At 49.5% G+C, this 21,299-nt stretch overlaps 1 protein-coding gene across 5 annotated transcripts in view; it reads right to left on the reverse strand.

Annotated features, from left to right (window-relative positions):
- Positions 1 to 21,299, reverse strand: part of SPATA13 (spermatogenesis associated 13) — a 217,370-nt gene that overhangs the window by 72,309 nt on the left and 123,762 nt on the right. The gene's annotated exons all lie outside the window — the stretch shown is intronic.

The raw sequence follows: 21,299 nt of genomic DNA on the forward strand, positions 1-21,299 counted from the left end.
TTTTGTTTAATAATTGCTAACAGAAAACCAGACCTGCCCCCTGACAGGGCCGATCACATAAAACCTAATTTAAATTAAGTTAAAATGTTACTTTTTTCTCCTAATTCATTTCGCATTAAATGAGAGGGAAGAATGCAAATTATGCATTCATTAAAAAAAAGATAATTATAGGTTGTGCATTCAATATGATGGTAAACCCTGAAATCCACTGGAACTCGTTACAGGAAACTTTTGAAAAACTTCTAGAATGAAAAAGCCAAGGCATCATTCAAGACTATGTCTTCTCTTTATTTGAAATAGAAGACATCTTCAGTTATCTCACACACACGCGCACACACAAAACCCAACACTATTTCAAAATGTGTCACAGGGAAACGCTGAACTAGGTTAAATTTAATGCAGCTGGTAGGAGGCTGAGTGCTTAGTATACAAGAGGCCTCAGGCAAGGATGCGTTGTGATGGAGACCAAGACACTTTTAGCTGCATATTGTCTACAGATTACCCCAAAACTCTAATGCCTGAGCTACAAAGCGCCACAGGGCCACAAGAGCAGGAGGGACCACGCTGAGGTGGCCTCAGGTCAGGCTCTGTGAAGGAAACCGCATTAGAAGGGCCCCTGTCAGAGGACTCTATAACTGGCTGGGGAGTGGAGGTGAGGATAATACTGAAACATTAGAAATTCAGACACAGAAATTCAAATTAAACAAATACCCGCACCGTCTGCCTTGCTCCCTCAGACCCAGAAGCCCACTGCACACCTGTGTCTGTGCTCTTCCCCGGGTGCAAATGCTGCTCCCTCGGCTTTTGCCCATCAGCCCTCAAGGGCTAGCAGGCTCCCCTGCACTCAATGAAGGATTAGAGGAGGGAGGGAGGGAGGGAGGGAGGGAAGAATCTGATCATAACCCGAAAAGGCCACCATTTATGAAGTGCTTACATGTCAGGCCCCTGTACTAAGTGCTTTCAAAACATCATGACACTGAGTAGTCATGCAAACCTACAAGGTCAACCGAATGATTTCCATTTCATACACAATCAAATGGACGCTTGGGCAGGTTAGGTAATTCATCTGGGGGTCCTGCGGCTCCCCCACCCCAAAGCCCACGCGCTTCTTCACTGCTTCAAACTAATGAACAAAGACAGAGGCAGAGATGGGACTTGAACGCAGGCATGACTCCAAGTTCAGTGCCTTATGACATAACCCGGACAGCCCTCACGACGGCAGTGAAGGCCGTTATCCCGGAGGCGACATTAAAGGCAGAAGAGAAGGAGCAAGGTATATAAAGACCTTGAGGTGAGGCCCCAATTTGGCTTATTCCCTCACATGCAGAAAAAAAGTCTCATGCAAAGAGGTCTCATCTGCTGCTTCTCTCCAAATTCTCTGATGGGTTCATTTTCACTTGCCCCTACCTTGTGCCCACTGAGGAGGGATTTCCAGGGAGAATCATGGTTAAAGCGTTGATTCCATCCAGGACCAGGGAGGCTACACGGATGTAGACCTTGGAGCCTTTCTGATGTCCACTTACCCAGCTCTGCTCATCAGAAGGTGGATGGGGTGCCCACATGCCCTCTGCAGTCTAATGTCCAAACAGAGGCATGAGGAGCCCGAAGAGCTGTAGGCTGCATTTGAATGAACCATATCAGTAAAATCTCCAATCATCCCGGCGCCGAGGGTGGATGTGAAACCTACAACCAGCTGCAGAATGAATCCAACACCCAGCACCACCCGTCCATCCTCACCTACTCTGGGAGGGACAGGGCATGAGGGTTGTTGCAGCTTGTCACAATCTTGAAATGAAGCGGATGGTCTGTGCCAACTGTCAAGTCCAGTCGCAAGTCAAGTCCCCTGACTGCACATTACGTAATAATAGTCTTGTTATGACCTGCCCTGGACCCAGGACAGACAGGATCCCTGCCCTGTAATCTGACTGGACGAAGACAACATACTGACACCACCACCAGAGGGCGCTATGAGACCGTCTATAACCAAGGACCCAACTGTTAAGCTGACCCTAAGGGCTCAAGGGGTGCAGGGAAGCGTTGCTTTGCTGCTGGGTGGTTTGAGAATGGTCTGTGGAGGACCAGGGCCAGGTCTAGGTCTAAACCGCCACCTGAATCTTGAGTAAAGTCATTTCAGTAACCTGTGCTTCAGCAACGTCTATAAAATAAGAGGTGCCGACGTTTATGTGCATCTCAAACAACCAATCAATTCATGAGCCTCTGTTGGCCTGTGTTGGAGGTGTGTAGGCCCCATGATAAATTCAAGGCAGTGACAAGGTGACTGCCCATTCTAGGGGGAAAATGCCATGGGTGCAGGAAGATTGGGGGGCAGTAAGTTCGGGTGACCGGCTGTCCCAGTTGGCCCACGGATGGGGCGTCCTCCAGGATATGGGACTCTCAGGGTGAAACCAGGAAAGTTCGTGGCAAAGCGGGATGACTGTTCACCCTACATCAAGGAGAACAATGTAGTTGGAAGGATGGATCGATGTAATAGTGGAAACTCAGTGAAAACAGCTTTAGAAAAACCTACCTCCCCTTAGTCTAACTCTGAGACCGTCTGCAGGTGTCTGTCACCTTCTTTGAGAATCCCTTGCTGCTCCCCCTAAAGTGAATTAGACCCCTTACTCTGTGGGTTCCAGGCATATCACCAGATTGTTTTATAAAAGCATATTATACTGATCTGTATCATTTTAACAAGTTTACGTGGCTGCCTTCAGAACAAGACCATTAACTCTTTGAGAGTAAGAACTGTGCTTTGCACACCAAGATTATTTGTTTATCTGGATATGAATTTTGTATCTGTTATCCTGCCTTGTCAATAACGGTACCAAGGCTAACAATTCCTCATTACGTACCATCATATCATTCCAATGTGAAGATGTTCACATTTTTACAACACTCAAAAGTCTAAGTATGTACTTAAAGCTTATATAAGTCTTAGGATACAGACCCAGTAAAATACATTCATATCTGAGTTTCTAATTGGGGCAACATGCTTTTAAAAGACCAGTGACTTACTATTCCACGAACAACGTGACTGTTGTCTGCTGCTTGGAACGAAACGGAAAATCACGGAAGAAAGCTTTTCCTGGAATTTCCGAGTAACATACCAACTTGCATTATTTAGAACTAATACTTTGACCTCTATTCACTAACAAGGGTTGCAATTCAATCAGTGGTTTTGTAGCAAGTCTTGTAAATTGTGGGAGCTCAGCCAGAGATATTTATGAACAGAACTACAAGAAAGAATTTTAGATGGGAATATTGTGAAATCCATTGTCTAGCAGCTGGATTCTGGATTGTTTGAACTTTAGAAGGGAACATTTCTTCTCATTCGTCATGAGAATTCTCTGAAAACAACCATGACCAGTCATTTTTAAATAAGAACTTGTACTTGAATTTGCAATTCAGGAATACATACCCGGCTGATGTACAAACGAGGTTTTCGTTACATGTTCCGGTAAATGATAGGAAATGTGACACTGGAAGCAAACACTGAAATCTGCATGCTAAAGGGGTGAAAGCACAGAGCCTGGAATCACAGCATGGCAGAATATGGCCTCAGGGAACATCCAACTCCTAACGGTAAAGATGAGGACCCTTGGTCAAGCCACAACAGGTGAAAGCACTGGGCAGCAGCGGACGTACTGGCCAAGCCCCAGGGTCACCCTAGCCCTCTTCCTTTCCCGCCAGACCTCAGCGGTTAGCCTAAGAGATTAGACTGTGCATCTCGACAATCCTGGTCTGGCCCCCCGCCACCAGTGCATCCACCTGGAAGGCTTCCCTGACAAGTCCCCTGTCCTGCGGTCTAACTCACCCCCCATTCAGCCGCAGTGTCCTTCCCAGAGTGCAGACGGACACGTGCCACTTCATCTAGGGATGCTGGCTGCCTCCAGACCTCAGAAGTGTCACGTCCCAGCCCAGCATGCCATACCTTTCCCTCTAGGGATGCCGAGTGACTTACAGCCACAGTCCCTCGCACTGCGATGCTCTGGGCCGTTTCCTCACTGGCTCTCAGAGCCTTTCGCAGACCTTCTTGTCTCTCTGTATTAGGGGACCACGGTCCCCAGGCTCCCCTGACCAATGGCTCCCGGTCAGGTTGGCCAGTGGGAAGCACGGGCGGGAGACGCCGTGTGCGGGAAGAAGGGAGATGACGGGGCATCCCCTCTGCCTGGGCCGCTGCTGGGGCTCGTCCAGAAGCTGCTGTGCCCCTCCTTAGCTGCCACTCCTGCTGGGGTCCCTGCCGGTCCTCGCTCCTGTGCGGGGGGTGGGGCACTGGCACCTGGCCCCCCCTCTCCAGCCTCGGGAGGCAGCACCGTCCTGCTCCTGCGCTCCTGTGCGGGGGGTGGGGCACTGGCACCTGGCCCCCCCCCTCCAGCCTCGGGAGGCAGCACCGTCCTGCTCCTGCCCACCTGAGCTCTTCTGGCTTCTCTCGTTTCTCAGCTGAGCAAAATCACCCCGCAGCTAGGGTCTCTTTGGAACGTCTAGAGATGCTTCTCTTCTCCTGACGGATACACATGCGCCCCGCCTGTCTCTAACTCAAATCAGCTCTTCCCTGGAGGCTACACATGCGCCCCGCCTGTCTCTAACTCAAATCAGCTCTTCCCTGGAGGATACACATGCGCCCCGCCTGTCTCTAACTCAAATCAGCTCTTCCCTGGAGGCTCTCTCTCCTTCCTCCCCAACTCAGATGCCCGTCCTCTGCGGGCTCCTGTGGGAGCTGCTGTTTCAGCACTTGCCACGGTGCTCTGCAACTCTGGTCTCTCTGTCTGCTCTCTCCATGTAACTCCGGTGAGGTTAAAAAGTTCTTTGAAGGCAGAGACCAGGTCTTATTGAACTCTGCATCCTCTGCTCCAGCCAGTGACTGACTAATGAAGGATGGGAACCCCCTCCTCTTGCACATCCAGGGCCAGATCCTCCTCAGCTGTGAGGCTGGCCTGTGCATTGTAGGATGTTCAGCACTGCCGTTTGCTGAGCCTGCCCGTTTTATCCTCCCCTTTCCCTTCCTGGTAGGTCCTTTCCTTCTCTTATTCATTCCAAAATCTTTCCCAGAACCTTGCTGGAATCAAGACTCTGACCAGGAGCTCAAATTCTAGCATCCACACCTTATGAACAGGTTGTACTCTAAAGGGTTACTTACGGGCAATCTATTTCCCCATAGACTCTGTCCACCAAACTACATTTAACCGATAATATAGTGAATTTAACCATAATTTATAACATTTCCATAGGAAAATGCATCTAAGATTCAATGGTGGGTTCTAGTTCCAAGGATGAAGTTCCTTTCCCCACTGCCCGGTCCTTAATACAAAACCCTCTCCCCCTCCCTTTCGACCCCCGTGTCCACATCTCAAAGGAAGACTGTCCTTCCCCCATGACGTGGCATCCTTGGGGCCTCTCCAGGTAAAGATGGGGGAGGATGCTTCAAAAGAGCAGAGCTCTGCCTTCATTTAAATACCCGATCATTTAAGTGTCTAAAACTGAAAGTACACATAAAACCGTAGCTCGGACAAGACTGGGTCACTGTATCTCTGGGAAGGGTGTCGATTCTATACAAGGTGTGACGGGCTGGCTGGCCTTATCTGGGTTACTAGGCTAAACCGCGTTCCTGCATGTGAGAATGGGGTTTCCCAGTAGGGAATGGATGTTTGCTTTGTCATTTCTGAGGGTTTGCAAAGGCAGGCCTTAGGCCAAAGAGAGGAAAACCTTCCTTTGGTCTCTGAAGTCAGGGGTGGGCAGGTCTAGCCAGGCGTGCTAGGGTAGGTCTGCACCTGAGCTGTGCTTCCTGGCCGTGACCTCAACGCTCAGCGGACTGCCAGCCTCTGAACCCCGCGTCCTGCCCCCCACTCTAAACCCCGGGGTTCCTGCACCTGTTCCCCAGCCCCCATCCTTCTCACGGTAAGTCTGCAGCAGCAACCTCCCAAGTTCTCGGTGAGGACTACGTCATGCCAGCAGCCAATGCCACAAAGGATGTCACCGCAGCAACGGGGCCCCCCCTGCACTGACGGTTCAGAGTAAAGAAAGTCTTCCAGATGGGTGGCCCTAATCTTGAAGGCACTTTGAAGGTCACTGGAGCAAAAGCAACGTTTCTGCTTGCGAGAGGCCGTTTAGCGGAAATCTGGAGCTGGGCGTCCCTGGGCTCACCCCGCAGGCTGCACGCAGGCTCCAACAATCAACACAGCCTGTATACCCAGCATTTGGTAAAAACCATTTATAAGGGTATATATGTTGGTGGTGTGTTTTCCCTGAACTTACGTTACCGCTCAAGGTTTTTGGTTTTGTCTTTTTGCATAAAATGTCTTTCTGGGCATAGAACCCCAGTTGATAACACTGCCTTTTGGAGGAAACAAGATCAGCCTTCCACTCCGTTTCCATCCAATTAGGTCTCAGTTTAGGGGGTGTGGGAGCAGCACGTCCTGCCATCACTACGGACAGGGGTCCAGAGAACACCCTCCCCTGCTCTGTTCAGTCGGCATCCCGCACCCTCACAGTGTTCGCAGCAAAGCAGCTGCTGAAATGCCTTGTCAAATTTAAACGTCGTGTTCGAACCGAACTGACGTCTGGCTGTCGTTTCACAGACGTCATCCCACAGGAGGCACCCCGGGTACCAACGTGAATGGAGCAGTGGCAACCAGCAGGCACCCGCACCCATGCCTCCACAGTTGGGGGGGGGGCAGCCCCACAGGAGCTGCGCTGGGGCCACTCTGTTCGAGGAGGGGCTGTTGTGACGAGCCCGCCCCAGGGGACATCAGTGGCCCCTCTGAGGCTTGAAGAAGGGATGCTGAGGGCCTCAGACACTGTGCTCGAGCACAAAGGAGACCTCCTCTACTCAGGGGGCCCCGGCCTCACTCTCCTGTGGCTCAGAGGGCCAACCGGCCCCCAGGGCGAGGAAACCTTGATGGAGGAAAACGCCACACGCATCTCAGGCCCTCGCTCAGTGCCAACTTCTCAGCTCACGTTTGTCCTTCGAAAAGGGACTCGCAGGCAGCTCAGGAGAGCTCCTCGGCAGCTTCGGGGTTTTACCATTCTCTCTACGACAAAGACTTGGGCCAGAAGCTTCCACGGGATCGTATGGCCCGCTCCATCGCTCGGCTTCTTTGCCAAGGGCCCCTGCTACAGGAAGGGCACCACTCCCGGGGTTGCGCACACCAAGCTCTCACTGGACAGTGATAGGTGACACCCCTCCTGTGTCCACTCTCTCTACTAGCCCACCCCCTACTAGTGCAGGAGACAGGCCGTGCGACGTTCTCCGTCCCGTAGACGCAGCCCGCGAGCATCTTCCTCTCCTCCCAGGGTCAGCTCTGACCTCCGCCCCCGCCTGTCCCCCTAACCCGCGGGCTCTCACACCCCCACCCTCAGCCAGCCTCCAGCTCTGCCCGTGGGGACACTGGCCACCAGGTGGCTCCGTCCCACTCCCAGCCCCGTTCACCCGACGGGATGCTTCTAGCTCTCTCATGTCAGAAGCTTCTGGAAGCCCAACGGAAGACAGGAGCATGTGTCAGACTCAGGAAAACCCCGGCATCACACCCCACTGACACAGCTCCCTTGCCACAAAGCTTAATAAGGTTCTAAATATGTCAGATGTTCGGAGGACCTAACATGAAACGAGCATTATATTCTGTCTTTCATGAAAAGTTCAAAACCAGTCTAGGTGCTAAAAAAAACTCAAGAATGACAAAGACGGAACTATCTTGAACCTAAAATAAGGAGAGTGGAGGAAGGGGGGATATGAGCAAGGTGGGGGGACTCCCCAGGAGGCTCGGGGAAGGTGAGCCCCAGGCGACCAGGAAAGGACACAGGTCTGCTCCCCGCCCCGCCCCCAAGAGCCGCTGCAAAGGACCCGGTGACCACAGACAAAGCCAGGCGCGTTCCTCGGTAAGACCAGCCTCAGAGAGTTAGGGGGTCCCCGGGCCGGGGTAACAGGATCCCAACACCCCTGAGAGCACCTCACAGGTTTTCAGGAGAAGTAAATGCATCCTAAACAGAATATTTTCATTGGAATATCAGTCCCGCTCGTAACAGGACACCTCTCCCTGTAAAGCATAAGTTTTATCGTTATAGGTTAATGTGAAAAAGGTAAACAGGAAATGGAATTCTACATCAAATTTATAGATCAAAAAGAAGCGCGATACTTCTCTGTTGGAAATTCAATGGACGTAAGCCTCTTACAGGCGAATCTGGACTGAGGGAAGAGCAGCATCTCCCACGGGGTCCATGGGGGTGCAGAAAAGGCCCCACCTGCACAGGTCACTGCTTTGTGATCCAAGATCGGAGCACCTCCTCCACCCTCCAGCCAGCCTGCCGGGTCAAAGGTCACTGCCAGACCGCAATGAAGGACCGGAGAAGGGATGTCTAAACGTGGATGTGGGGGAAATGCCATTATTTCATTTTTAAACTAGTTCTATCTTTTCTCCCTACAGATGGATAATATATGCTTCAGGACTCCTTTCAACCCTGACTATGACTTGTAAGTAACTGACAGCTCCAACTGGGACACGTGGTATTCTAAATGTCAATGTAGAAGTCAATGGTTCAGAATTTAAAACACATTTTCTTGTAAGATTCTATCATCTGCTCAACCCCCCTTAATTCCTAATGTAAATAAACTATGTTACCAATAGTAAGGAATGTGCTCGCTATATTAATTATCGTTAATTATTAGTGTATTATACTCAATTCATAATAGGAATTAATAAAAAGAGGAACCTGATCTCTTTGGCTTAGGGGCTCGTATGGTAGCAGAAGTAGAAGAAGGATGGGAAAGCCCCTCTGCGGTACCGGAAACAGGTGGGCTCACATGTCCCCTGCAGAAAAAACACCCTGCCCAAGTCTTCATTTCTTTGCTAACAATCATTTCAGAACTGTAATGATACAGCAGTCCCCGTCATCCCTCCTAGACCGAACGCTCTGATGCAGGAAACTGTGCTTTGGCAGAACTCTCTCCTCACTGCTTCCGGGCGGGGACACAAGCAGCTCAGGGCCACGTGCAGGTAATGGCATCACCTGCGTGCAGAGGATTAGAAAGCGGCACCGGTGGCTTCCATTTCAGTGGACTTCCTGCGGCTTGTTCTGAAACTTCATCTTGTAACAAGAAAGAACCTCATGTGAGGCACCATCATCCGTTCCTTCAATCATTCCAGGAGGTTCCCCTGATCCCTCCTGTCTGACTGGTGTCGGGACAGACAGAGGGGGAGAGAGGGGAACAGCAGACACCGTCTCGGCCACCACAGACCTTTATCCCACTGGGGAGACACACGATTAAACAAGCAATGAAGTCTGCATCGTTATGACACCTGGACGGGCTCCTTCAGAAGTGACATCAGTGCCAGAGCTGAAGCTGATGGAAGGTGGGAGCACCCGACAAAGGTCCGCATTTTACTTTGCTGACTTGACCTCGACAAGAACCGTCTTTCCGTCTTTCATTCCCTCGCCCCACGCCTTAAGTGTGGCAACTGAGTTTCAACCAATCTTCTAAAATTAGAAATTAAATGAAGTCAAAGCCCCTGTCCTCCGGAGACAACTGAGAACATAACTGGGTTTTAACAGAGAAACAGGAACGGGGGCCTTTACGACAATTACTGTTGATGTTTTTGTGATCACACTGCATTTTCAAGCTGAATTCCTAAGTCTGCCTCGGCCCTAAGGATAGCTCCTGATCCCCTCGGTTAGGGTTGGGACATTTCTCACTGAGTCTATCGCTGTCATTACGGGTCCCTGCGTGTGTGCTGAGAGCTCACCGGTGCTGACGCCAAGGTCCACACAGGCCTGTTCTGCAGGGGATTGTAATCTTGTCCAGAAAACAAGAAAAACATCATCAGAGATTCCTATTTTCTGGGAATACTGCGTTTTCCACATAATTTTGTAAAACTTCAGGTTAAAAACCCCCCTATATCCAGTCTTCAACGAACAGTGTGTATTCATGTTGCGACTCCTGCTTGCCTTCAAACTAAACCAAGCACACGAATTTCTGAAATTTCTAATTTTCTTCTCTCTCTACACTTAGAAACAGCCTTCTCTGGATGGCTAGTTAAAAACTACTTAATAAATGGAATATTTAGGTGTTTCTTTTGGCCGAGGGGCTGCACGAGAGACTAGCTGAGAAACCAGGACACATGGACTCATAAGGAAGTTTGGGACCCTCTGGACCAGGGTCGAACCTGCTCGCGGCAGAGAGCAGCCTGGACGGCACCTCCCCCGACGGGGCCTTCAGGACTGCCTCTGGGAGTGGCTCGCTCAGAAACATGCATGTGTCCTTGAGGACGGGCCCGTCCTCGTCGTCCTTCGCGTCCACGTGGACACAGCGTGTCCGGCAGCTATCAGCAGCTCAATGAATATCTGATGAAACATCCAGGGCCTCCGTGTAAACACTGAGTCCGGATACCTTCAAAGTAACCTTACCCTGCGGGAGAGGCTGCCAGGTCCTTCTCCTGAAGTAACTGGGCACTGTTAACATCCAAAAAAAATCCTTCTGGCTTCTTCTCCCACCTCTCTACCAAGAGAAATGAGAAGTAAGTCTGAAACTTGGAGGGGGCCGCTGAATTTAAGTGGCAAACAATTCCCTATCCCAATTCTCGCCTTAGGAACTGGCCCTGGAGTGAAGGGAAGGCCCCACGTTACTGAGATCAGGCTCTTCCAACACACGTGACTGTCACCCACTGGTCACACACGGAGACCCACACAGGGACCCACGGCCCATCCTTGACAACGGAATTCAGGGAAACCACGCAAAGGGCCAGGGAGGTCTGTCCTTTGCTGAATCTGACACCTGACTCGTCACCAAGACAGACAATGAAGCGAAGCGCGTGTCTCTGTGATGAACTGAGGAAAAGGTGGGAAAAGCTGCAGCGTTGGCCTGGCTTCCTTTCCTGCTGAGGGATGAGGATGGCCACGCGCCCGTCTACATCCTGCCCAGAAGGGTCCCCTGCAAAGAGCCAACTCCACACGTGTGCTCTTCGGAAGCCCCGCAGAATAAACCCGTGCGTGGTTCTAGGGGCCGTGTACTAACTCCTGAATGAGTGAGGGTTTACGACTCCCTTCTCAGCTACTCCACGGCCAGAGTGGACACGCTCGGGGATGCTTTAGCTCACGAAACTGGTGGAGTTCCCTACGCTGCTCTCATCTCCGGTGCGGGGCTTTGTTACCTTTGCGCAGTGACAATTTCTGCTGTCCAGTCATTAGAGGTGTAAGTGGAGACGCAGAACAAAAGACAAAACCGGCCTAATGAGAGCTGTCAGGGCCCCCCGTGTCTTCTGACAGGAGTAGCAGCTCTGTTGTCTGTTACTTTGCGAGATCCTTCCTCCTACTCCCTTCAGGTATTAAACCCCAATTTTAACTTTCTTCCCCAATTTGCACAGAGTCACAGCAGCATTCTAATATTGTACCTCAAAGTACAGGTGAGGCTAAAATACAGGAGCTTATTAGGTCTCTGATGGAGGCCAGTGCTGGGGTGGGGTGGGGGGGCGTCTATGGACAGTGCTGGCTGCACACCCGCCGGCCCAGGACTGGGCTCTACGAGCTTGCTGGCTGGGTGCCCCGTCCGCTCGGGTGCAGAAGAGACACTTGTCCCCGGGCTGGTCTCAAGAACGTGCTGTTCCCTGTGGGACCAGCACCCCTTTATGATCATGGGCAAAATATTGACGGCTGTTGGCCACCTATTTAGGGTGACTGTGCCGCTTTACAACCACAAGAGGGCTTGGGGGCCCCGTCAAAGGAAGATCAAACTCTTCTCCACAGTGCAATTATTCATGTCCTTCTGAAACTGAGTCCTGGAAGAATTAAGAAACAAACTTGCAAACACACAGCAAAGTGATTGTCTTTTAAAAGGAAGAATACACTCAGATGTAGCAAAGAATATAGGAGTCAAGTATTATAGAGTTATTTATTGTAATTGTATAAAAATAAATGTTACTACAACATGGACAGCCTTCAAAAGCTAAATGAAGCCTTAAGGGGCAAAGTGAAGGCAGACAGCACGGAGATGGCATGCTGTCGGGTTCTGGCGACACTGAGGGGTCCCGGAAGGGTGACTCTACCCAGCAAGTCGAGGGCTGTAGCCGGGGGCTGGGGAGGAAACAAGCAGTGACTAAACATGGCCACGAGGCTTCTTCTGGGGACGATGGTTGCTCAGTTCTGTAAAACTTACTAAAAATAACTGAATCGTACAATTGCAGTGAGTGAACTTTATGGTATGTAGACTATATCAGTAAGGCTGTTAAAAGCACAAAGTTGATGATATTAAGCATAATGGCCTCGGGCATAGTCTAATAAACATTCTGAAGAGGATTTAGACACATAATTCAAGGCAAAGCATGTATTTACTCTAAGTACCCAGAGCATGTATTTCGGTCAAAAAAGCCACAGTGACTTCCCGAGTCCCCAGCTTGGAAGACTCACAGGTTTCCGTCCTCGTCACCAACGGCCTCAGGAAAGGCCTTCTCTCCTGACGGTGCTTGCAGCGCTCTTCTCAGGGGCTTTAAAACGAAGGTTTTGATTGCTTGGTGTCTGCCTGTGTGGACTCCCTAAATTACACAGGAGAGCGACCCCCCTTCCTGTGACCTTCCTGTGACCAGCAGCGAAGAAGCCACGAGAGAGACCCTCACAGCAAAGCGACCAAGAGCTCTCAAAACCGGGTGTGAACCAATGCTTCTCCTCTGAAAGCCAGGCTCCCGGGCCGGCGGGCCCTCCGGGCGTGCGCGCAAGAGGGACCATCTCCCTGGGCATCGAGAGGGGCTGCCCGCGTGGGCGCCGGGGCCCGGACGGCGGGGCTGCTGCGTTTCAGCTGATGCGACCCCACCCTCAACCCCCGCCCCGCTAAGCAGCAGCATTCAGCACGTCTGCCCACGTCCCAGGCCCTCCTGGGCAGCTCCACGCGTGACATCGGTGACAGGCTGAAAACTAGTCCCGTAAACCCAGCAGCGCCCAGAGCTCCCCCACCTCCGCCGTCTGCTGCTCTGGGGTTTGTTTTCCATTTTAAAAGGCTTCCTCCCCATCTTCATGCTCAGGCCTCCATCCAGCCCGTTTCCCCCCTCCTCCCCTCCCGCGGCCCCTCCTCTTGGGGACCACAGTGTCTCCCACCCTCCTGGTCCTGTTCCTAGTTCTTCAGCCGTCTTCACAGACGGGATTTCCGAGAGTTGGAAGCGATAAAGAGCTTTGTCCGAGGTCTCATTTTACCCAAGAGAACAAATCGAAGTAGCTGACACGTTTATAGCAGTTTTATTCAGTCGCCAAAACTTGCAAACAATCAAGATGATCTTCAGGGGGTGACTAGAGAAATGAACTGCGGTGCACCCAGATGACAGAGTAGCACTCGGTGCTGAAAAGAGCGGAGCTACCAGCCATTTGGGAAGAAACATGGAGAAACCCTCAAAGCGCAAAGCTAAGGGAAAGGAGCCAGTCCACAAAAGCCACATACTGGATAGTCCCAACTATAGGACATCCTGGAGAAGGCACAGCCATGGAGACGATGAACACATCAGTGGTTCCCAGGGGTTGGGGGGAGGGAGGGAGGGACAGGCGGAGCACAGAGGATTTTTCAGATGGTGAAACCACTCTGTGTGATGCTGTCATGGTGGATACTTGTCACCATGCACTCGTGCAGACTCAGAATGGGCAACCCCAAGAGTGAACCCTAATGTCAACAAACCGTGGACCCTGGGTGATGACAAGGTGTCAGTGTCAGCTTGCGGATGGAACAACTGTGCCAGGCCGATGTGAGATGTCACCATCGGGGAGAAACCGTATGTCAGGCAGAGGGGTGTTTGAGAACACTGTACTTGCTGATCAATTTTTCTGTAAACCTAAAAGTACTCTAAAAAAGGGTCGAAATTTAAAACATAAAGAAACAAAGAGCTGCTTAGTAAGTGGGACGGTCAAGCCAGTGACACAGACCCTTACTACCTGAGAGCTTTGCGTACGACGCAGAGGCCCCGCTCATCCAGGCAGGCGCCCAGAGACCTGCCCCCTGAGTCGGCGATCAGGCACAAGGTCTTGTAAGGGGAGAACCAGGACCACTGCATCACCAAGACTCAAGAACCTCCATCGACGTCCAAACTCTGCGCGTGTCCCCCCGACCTGCTGACTGTAACGTTCACACGAAAGAGCAAGGGTTGGGGTACCTGCCATATTCTGGGTGGAGGGGGACAGGGAGGGGCCATGTCAAGAGCCTCGATTTTATCACAAGGTTAAAGCTGGGTTATTACACGAAACCGAGCATTTTAATTGCAGAAGCGAGTAGTTTGTTTAAACTGGAAGTGACTGTGAGATTTTATGACCCACAGGTGACAGGGAGAGTCAGGGGACCTAGCTGGGTTTTCATGGAGGAAAGAAGCACAGAAGTAATTCACAGGCCCCATGGGCAGCAGGAAAAACAACTGCCTTATAGTCACATCTCATACGTTATGCTTATTCAACTAGGAAATTATAAAGAATAAAGTATTACTGAGGAGTATTTATCTGTGTGGAAAACCAATAATGAAAAGCTAAGGAGTGATAAGCCCAAAATTCAGAGTGATGGTTACCTCTCAGGAGGAGTTGTTAAACTTATACATGTTACAAAGATTCTTTGTATAAGTTAAATATTTAATGAAGTCATCTTTTGGAAGATATACCAGTGTTAGAAGGATGAGTCAGCAAATACTAATAAAAATAACCTATAGGGCTTCCCTGGTGGCGCAGTGGTTGAGAGTCCGCCTGCCGATGCAGGGGACATGGGTTCGTGCCCCGGTCCAGGAGGATCCCACATGCCGCGGAGCGGCTGGGCCCGTGAGCCATGGCCGCTGAGCCTGCGCGTCCGGAGCCTGTGCTCCGCAATGGGAGAGGCCACAACAGTGAGAGGCCCGCGTACCGCAAAAAAAAAAAAAAAAAAAACATATAATCTAATAGGACTAAGTAGCTGTACCTATCACTTGGCATCAGACAGACCTGTGTTCAAATTCCTACTGCAGATTCAACAGCCACACAGCCCTGAACAAGTGACATAGTTCCCCCATCTAGAAAAAGGGGCAAAATAATGGTATTCTTCAAGTTGGAGTTGGGTTAAATAGCAAAATGCCTGTTGAAGAGCTCAGAGGAGTTGGGCAAAGAGAATAACCGCTCCCATTCAGATCATGGACCACGTGCCAGGAGCCCTGGGAAGTACCCTACAGGCACAATCCCACTGAATTATCTCAAGGTCATATAGTAATAAACAAAGGAGATAGGATTTGAACCCATAGGCAGTCTGACTCCGGTGCTAGGCTAGTAACCATCATGCTACTCTTTCTGTCTGATGAAACTCCTATATTATTATTACTGGTGTTGCTTACCATCATAACTATTCACGGTTTAAAAAAATTAGGTTTAAAAATTACCTGTACGTGGCTAAGATGGGACTACTTGACACAAAGAACCCAAAGATGGAGAAAGCCGGGTGGCCACTGTGATCCGACATTGTCACGCGACTCTCAGAAATTCCGGTACGTTCACCTCCACGCACAGGATAGGAACCGAGCTCGATCAAAGAGGCAACGGTCTTTCCCAGCCCTCCCCTAACCCGTACCCTGGCCAGTTAACCTGGGATAATACATCCAGTTCTAAGCACCACATCTTAAAAGAACAGACACACTGCAGATCAGTTTGGACAATGACCTGGTACCCACGTCCTTTCACAAACAGTAGAAGGATCCTGGGATACTCAGCTTTTAACACAAATTTTAGGGATTTTCCTAGGGAAGGAGTACAGATGTACTCACACGTGCACCCTCTGGGAGAATCAGTGCATAGAATATGGTTGCTTTCCTTCTGGAACAAAGAATTTACGAACAATCAAGGAATCGGGAACATGCGTCTAGCCCCCAGGACGGCCCAGCGGCCACAGACCGCAGAGGGCCTGGGGGCTGGATGCATCACCTCTGAGGTTTCCTCCACCTTTACGGTTTTGTGATCCTGAAAATACGTACATCTCCTAAAATACAATCCTTCCATAAACTGCAGCCAGGGCCCTCTGGGGAGGGCGCCGCCCACCGCGCACGCCCTCGGGTCATCACTTGGTTAAACCTCTTCTGACTGTGCTGAGCCCCCGTCACCTCCCAGTGTCCACATCCTCGTGACCACAGGTGGGACAGGCCACACAACTCCGGGCTTTGCAGAGCAAGGACAAGGAGAAGAGACTGGAACAAATGCACCTGCTCACTTGCTGAAGCAGACGTCCAGTTTTAAGTTCCCGCAAGACTTAACTTAGGAAACCGGCGTGAACTGAGCTGCCCCAAGAATGAGACAAGCACGATGCTTCCACGGTGCCCCCAGACCCCACTTCAGCAGACTTAACCGGGCATCGAACCACACGTACCCAGGCGCCGGTGGGAGACGCCTGCAACGTTGTTACTGAGTCTAAAGGATTTCATGACAAAGGGTTTGAGAGACCGCTAGCCATTTTTTTCTTGTTTCTGGAACAACCAGCAAAGCCATCTGTCTCTGAAATAGGCCTGCTGCTTTATTCCTGAGTCCCTGCCTGTTCAGGGGCAGGGAGGCTGTGAGGACCTGACACTGAGTACAGTCAGTTTAGAAACAAAACAAGTGAAGAGGAGAGGATGGGATGGGCGAGGGGAGGAGCTGGAAGAACAAGGGCTCTGCTTCCAGGAAACCGAGTACATGTCACTGGGCGGCTTGTCCCCCAGGACGCCCCGTGCACGCCGAGTCCCAGGCATCCTGGTAATTTCAGTGATATTAATGGTCCCTCTCTAATCCTTATACACATTTTAAACATCCGGAAATGGAAACCCAGCAAAGGGTGGCACCTTTCACACCACAGTGGCTCCAACAGGACCACCCAAAGGCCATTTCATTCTCTAGGAGAATGTGCCTTATTTTGACGTGCTATTTTGTGCTGATCTGGTAAGTTACAGATTCATTTGCAGATTATCTGTGGCCAGTAGAGATGCAGATCATTTCTGCCATGCAGAAAAGATAACCACAAAGCTCACGGTTTTACTGCCCCTAAGGCATTAACTGGTCTTGTCTCCAACTTAGCGAACCTTGCAACCTTTCCTGCCAGACGGTCTAATGCTCTGATCCTCAGCGCCGCCACCCCAGCCCCCTGCCCTCACTCACCAGCTAGATGTCTTTCACACAAGCTCACAATGGCTCTGTGGGCTAGTCATGTTTTAACACTTTGAAAATTGTACCTTGATACATTTAAACTATATTGTCACCACTGTCCCGTTACTCTTTTCATCTTTATAACCTTCTGCTGAGTCTGTGTTATGTCACAGTTTTTGTCACTGTTATCATATACTCTTAACTGTTTTATAATACAAATATTGTCGATTTTGTAGCAGTTATAATAAAAACAGAAACAACAAAAAGTTTTATCACCAAGTTAAGATTTCTAAATAACCAAGTTCCACTTTTCCAATATATCTGATCACTGCCCACCCACACAGGCAACTGGTTGCTTAGTTCAACCTGGACTCTTTCTCCTCAAACTGGTTCTCTTTTTCTAGATAATCCAGTACTCTAGTCTAATTTAGAAATCATGCCTATTACTGTCTCTTAAAATATGCTGCTTCCTACTTATCTGCCGATTTCTTTAGAGAGCAAATAACATTTATTGAACATTAACCGCCAGACATTGTATCAGACGATCCGTGTGTTTGAACAAACAGGCAAAGAGGAAACCAGAATTGTTTTAAAAATGAGCTGCCGGGCTTCCCTGGTCGCGCTGTGGTTGAGAGTCCGCCAGCCGATGCAGGGGACGCGGGTTCGTGCCCCGGTCCGGGAAGATCCCACATGCCGCGGAGCGGCTGGGCCCGTGAGCCATGGCCGCTGAGCCTGCGCGTCCGGAGCCTGTGCTCCGCAACGGGAGAGGCCACAACAGTGAGAGGCCCGCGTACCGCAAAAAAAAAAAAAAAAAAAAAGAGCTTTCATCTTTACTTCACTCTTCAAAAGCCATGACCCCGAGTGGTGATCCTCAGAATTCCCACCTCCTTTTCGTGCTTTTCTACCCGCTAAGTGCTTTTCTACCCGCTAAGTGCTTTCCATCTTTATCTCTCATTTTCCTACGCTGTTATTATTGATGTTATATTGCAGTACGGTACATGGACCTGCTTAGCTTCTAGAGCTTTTGGAAATGTCCCTCTGCTCTGCTCACCCTCCCGATTCCACACCGGATGCCCCCACGGATGCAAGATCCGTGCAGTCTGGTCGCTCGTTTCTGCTCCACGCGCAGCTCTAATTACCTTCATTTCACCCAGAGGACAGTGGGTCCTGGGACTCACAGGGGGTCCAGGGCTCCCAGCAGGAGGCCCAAGCTGGGCACTGACAGGAGAGCAGCCTGACGTTCTCTCTTCTCCACACCACACTGCCTCTCAGCACGGTCCCGGTTCCAGAAATTTCCAATAAGAACTTAACCATGCCTGATCCCTTGGGGGAAGCAAAGGGATGCTTAGAAAGAGCAGGTCGCTTGACAGAAGTCACAGAGCCAGCATGAGAACCTGGAATGCAAACTCAGGTCCTTTCAGCTGTAAACTGTCATCTCCAATGACTTAGTCACGAATATTTAAGCCCCCGGCCCCCACATCTCCTCCACAGCATCCCTGCGTCGTTTTCATTTCATGTTGACTTGATTTCTTCTGTCAGGTCTAATGATGTTTCCTCAAGTACCTTGTAGGACCTTTAAGGACTAACATATACACACTGCTATCTATAAAATAGATAACTAGCAAAAACCTACTGCATAGTACAGAGAACTATATTCAGTATGTATTTTGTAATAACCTATAAGGGAAAAGAATCTGAAAAAGAATACACACACACACACACACACACACACACACACACACACATATACACACATATATATAACTAAATCACTTTGCTGTATACCTGAAGCTAACACAACAATGTAAATCAACTATACATCAATTTTTAAAAATGCAGATTAAAAAAAAGAAAAGAAATCCTTCAAGAAAAAAATTAGGGATAATATCGCTATACTTTTTTATCCCTAGTTCAGCGACCAATAAACATTTATTAAATAAATGAATGGCGTGGAGTAAAAACGTGTTCTATGTAAACTGGAGCATTTTTTAGTGTGCTGTGGAAAGGTGCAGCTATTTTTATTTGATCTTTTGTTTTTTTAAGACTTGGTTTTATAGTAAGATAAATGTCAGTTATCTATTCTGTGACCACCACGAGACAGAATGTAAACTCCGCGACTGTTAAAGACCGGAGTTGACAGCTCACAGTGACGTTCACTGGCAAAGGACCTCTTGACGCCAAGCCTTCACCCCGTTGGAGCGAGTGTGTCTTCCAGCTCACCATCGTTACGGGGGCTTCACGGAAAACATCGGAGAGGTACTGACCATGACACTCCCTCACCACATTTGAGTAACACAGGAAGCTCTTGGAAATATTACCCCAGACCCCTTTAGGTGTCTTGAAAACCCTGCATGAAATTAAGTACCGCCACTTTAGTTGAATTTCTTGGCACCAAGAAATTAAATTCAAATGCAAACAGAGGCGATAAAATTAAGTTGCAGTTTCCCCTATACAGTGGTCATTCAGATAATATAGAAAATAATTAATTTTCAATATTTGCATTAAAGAAGACACAAAATTTACAAATTATCACAGTACCTCAGGACACAGCCCCGGTCCTACAGAGAGCTACTTGACATTAATCCAAAATATCATGTAAGCCAACCCAGTCAGCCTTTCTCCTTAAACCTTTCTGGCCAACTTGTTAACAGGTGTTAATATGTACCTACATTAACCAGCTTAACTTCTCCCACGTTCTCCCCTATCCCCAGGGAAGTGAAACTAGATATTGTTGAAGTGAAACCAACAGGTCAGTTGCTTGGAAGACAAAGAAAGAAAGAGAAACCAAAATCCTAGAAAACCCACCTCACAGATAATCAGTGCCTGAATAATTAGGAGTTTGCTAGAATACCGTATTGTTCTCGACAATAACAAGTGTTGACAAAGATGTGGAGAAATCAGAGCCCTCCTACACCGCAGATGGGGATGTAAAATGGCGCAGCCACTTTAGAAAGCAGTTGGACAGTTCCTCAAATACAAAGTTATCATACGATCCAGCAATTCCACTCCTAGGTATCTACCCAAGAGAATCGCAAACATGTCTACACAAAGACTTGTGCATGAATGTTTATAGCAACATTATTCCTAAGAGGTAAAAAAGTGGAAACAAACCACATGTCCACCCACTGATGCACGAATAAACCAAATATAATGTACCCGTAGATCTGAATACTATCTGGCCACAAGAAGAAGCACTAATACATGCTACACGTGGATGAACACTGAAAATATTATCCTAAGTGAAAGAGGCCAGTCTCGACAGCCCATATACTATGTGATCCCATTTCTATGAAATGTCGAGAACAGGCAAGTCCATGGAGACTGAAAGCAGACCAGTGGTTGCCAGAGGCTGGCGCTGGAGGGAGGGGATGGGGAAACTTTCAGAAAGCTACACTGCCTTCTTCCCACAAATTTAGCCGTAATTCACCCTTACAAGGTGCACTGGTTTACCTCCTGCTCCAACAGGCAAACATCTTGCAGCTGTCCTTGGACAGTACAGACAAAATCATTGACTCACACCCAAGCGGTGAAGTCAAGACTCCACATACCTTAAGCAGGTAGAATTTTTAAACAGCATACAAGTGATTCGGCCACAGAAGAAACCCAACTTAGCACAGTGGCCAACTCAGTCTGAATATCACTGATGCAGTCATCAAAGGACCACAGTTCGAAAACGGTCACAGGTTAAGAAGACGTGAAGTAACTGTCTTTTCAAAAGTCACGTGAGGGGGAGGTTGGATGAAAAATCAGCGATCCAACGCCATGGTCCGTGAATGACTCAGATGTCCACGGGAAACAACTACCGCGATATCAAGAGCCGCGTCCCCCCGCCGGCCACGTCCCGACTCTCGCAGGGCTGCTCCGCCTCCAGCAAAGGGCCCGGACTCTCCTCTCCAGGTCCTGCCCTGCTCTTGCAGGCCAGAAGGGAAAGAGAAATCTCAGCGTGATGTTAGCTACGTGAGCTTTCCTTTCTTTTCTTTAAAAAAAAAATCCTGTTCTGAATGACAAAAGTTCAGGACACCTAGACATGCACATTTAAACCACCGCGTGTACGGGCACTCGCCCGACATAACGTGCATTTCAGCTCCATGTACAGCTGGGGTCTCACCGCTCTAGAATCTGTTCTTCGAGGACCCTCTCCATGTTCGGGGGAAGCTGCCAGAGCCCACGTAACCAGAGGCAGCGAAGACCCATGAGGTGCCGTCAGGGCCTAAAACGTGGTCCTGTAG

This window comes from Leucopleurus acutus (genome assembly GCF_964270905.1).
Source record: "Leucopleurus acutus genome assembly, chromosome: 18".
Lineage (NCBI taxonomy): Eukaryota > Metazoa > Chordata > Mammalia > Artiodactyla > Delphinidae > Leucopleurus > Leucopleurus acutus.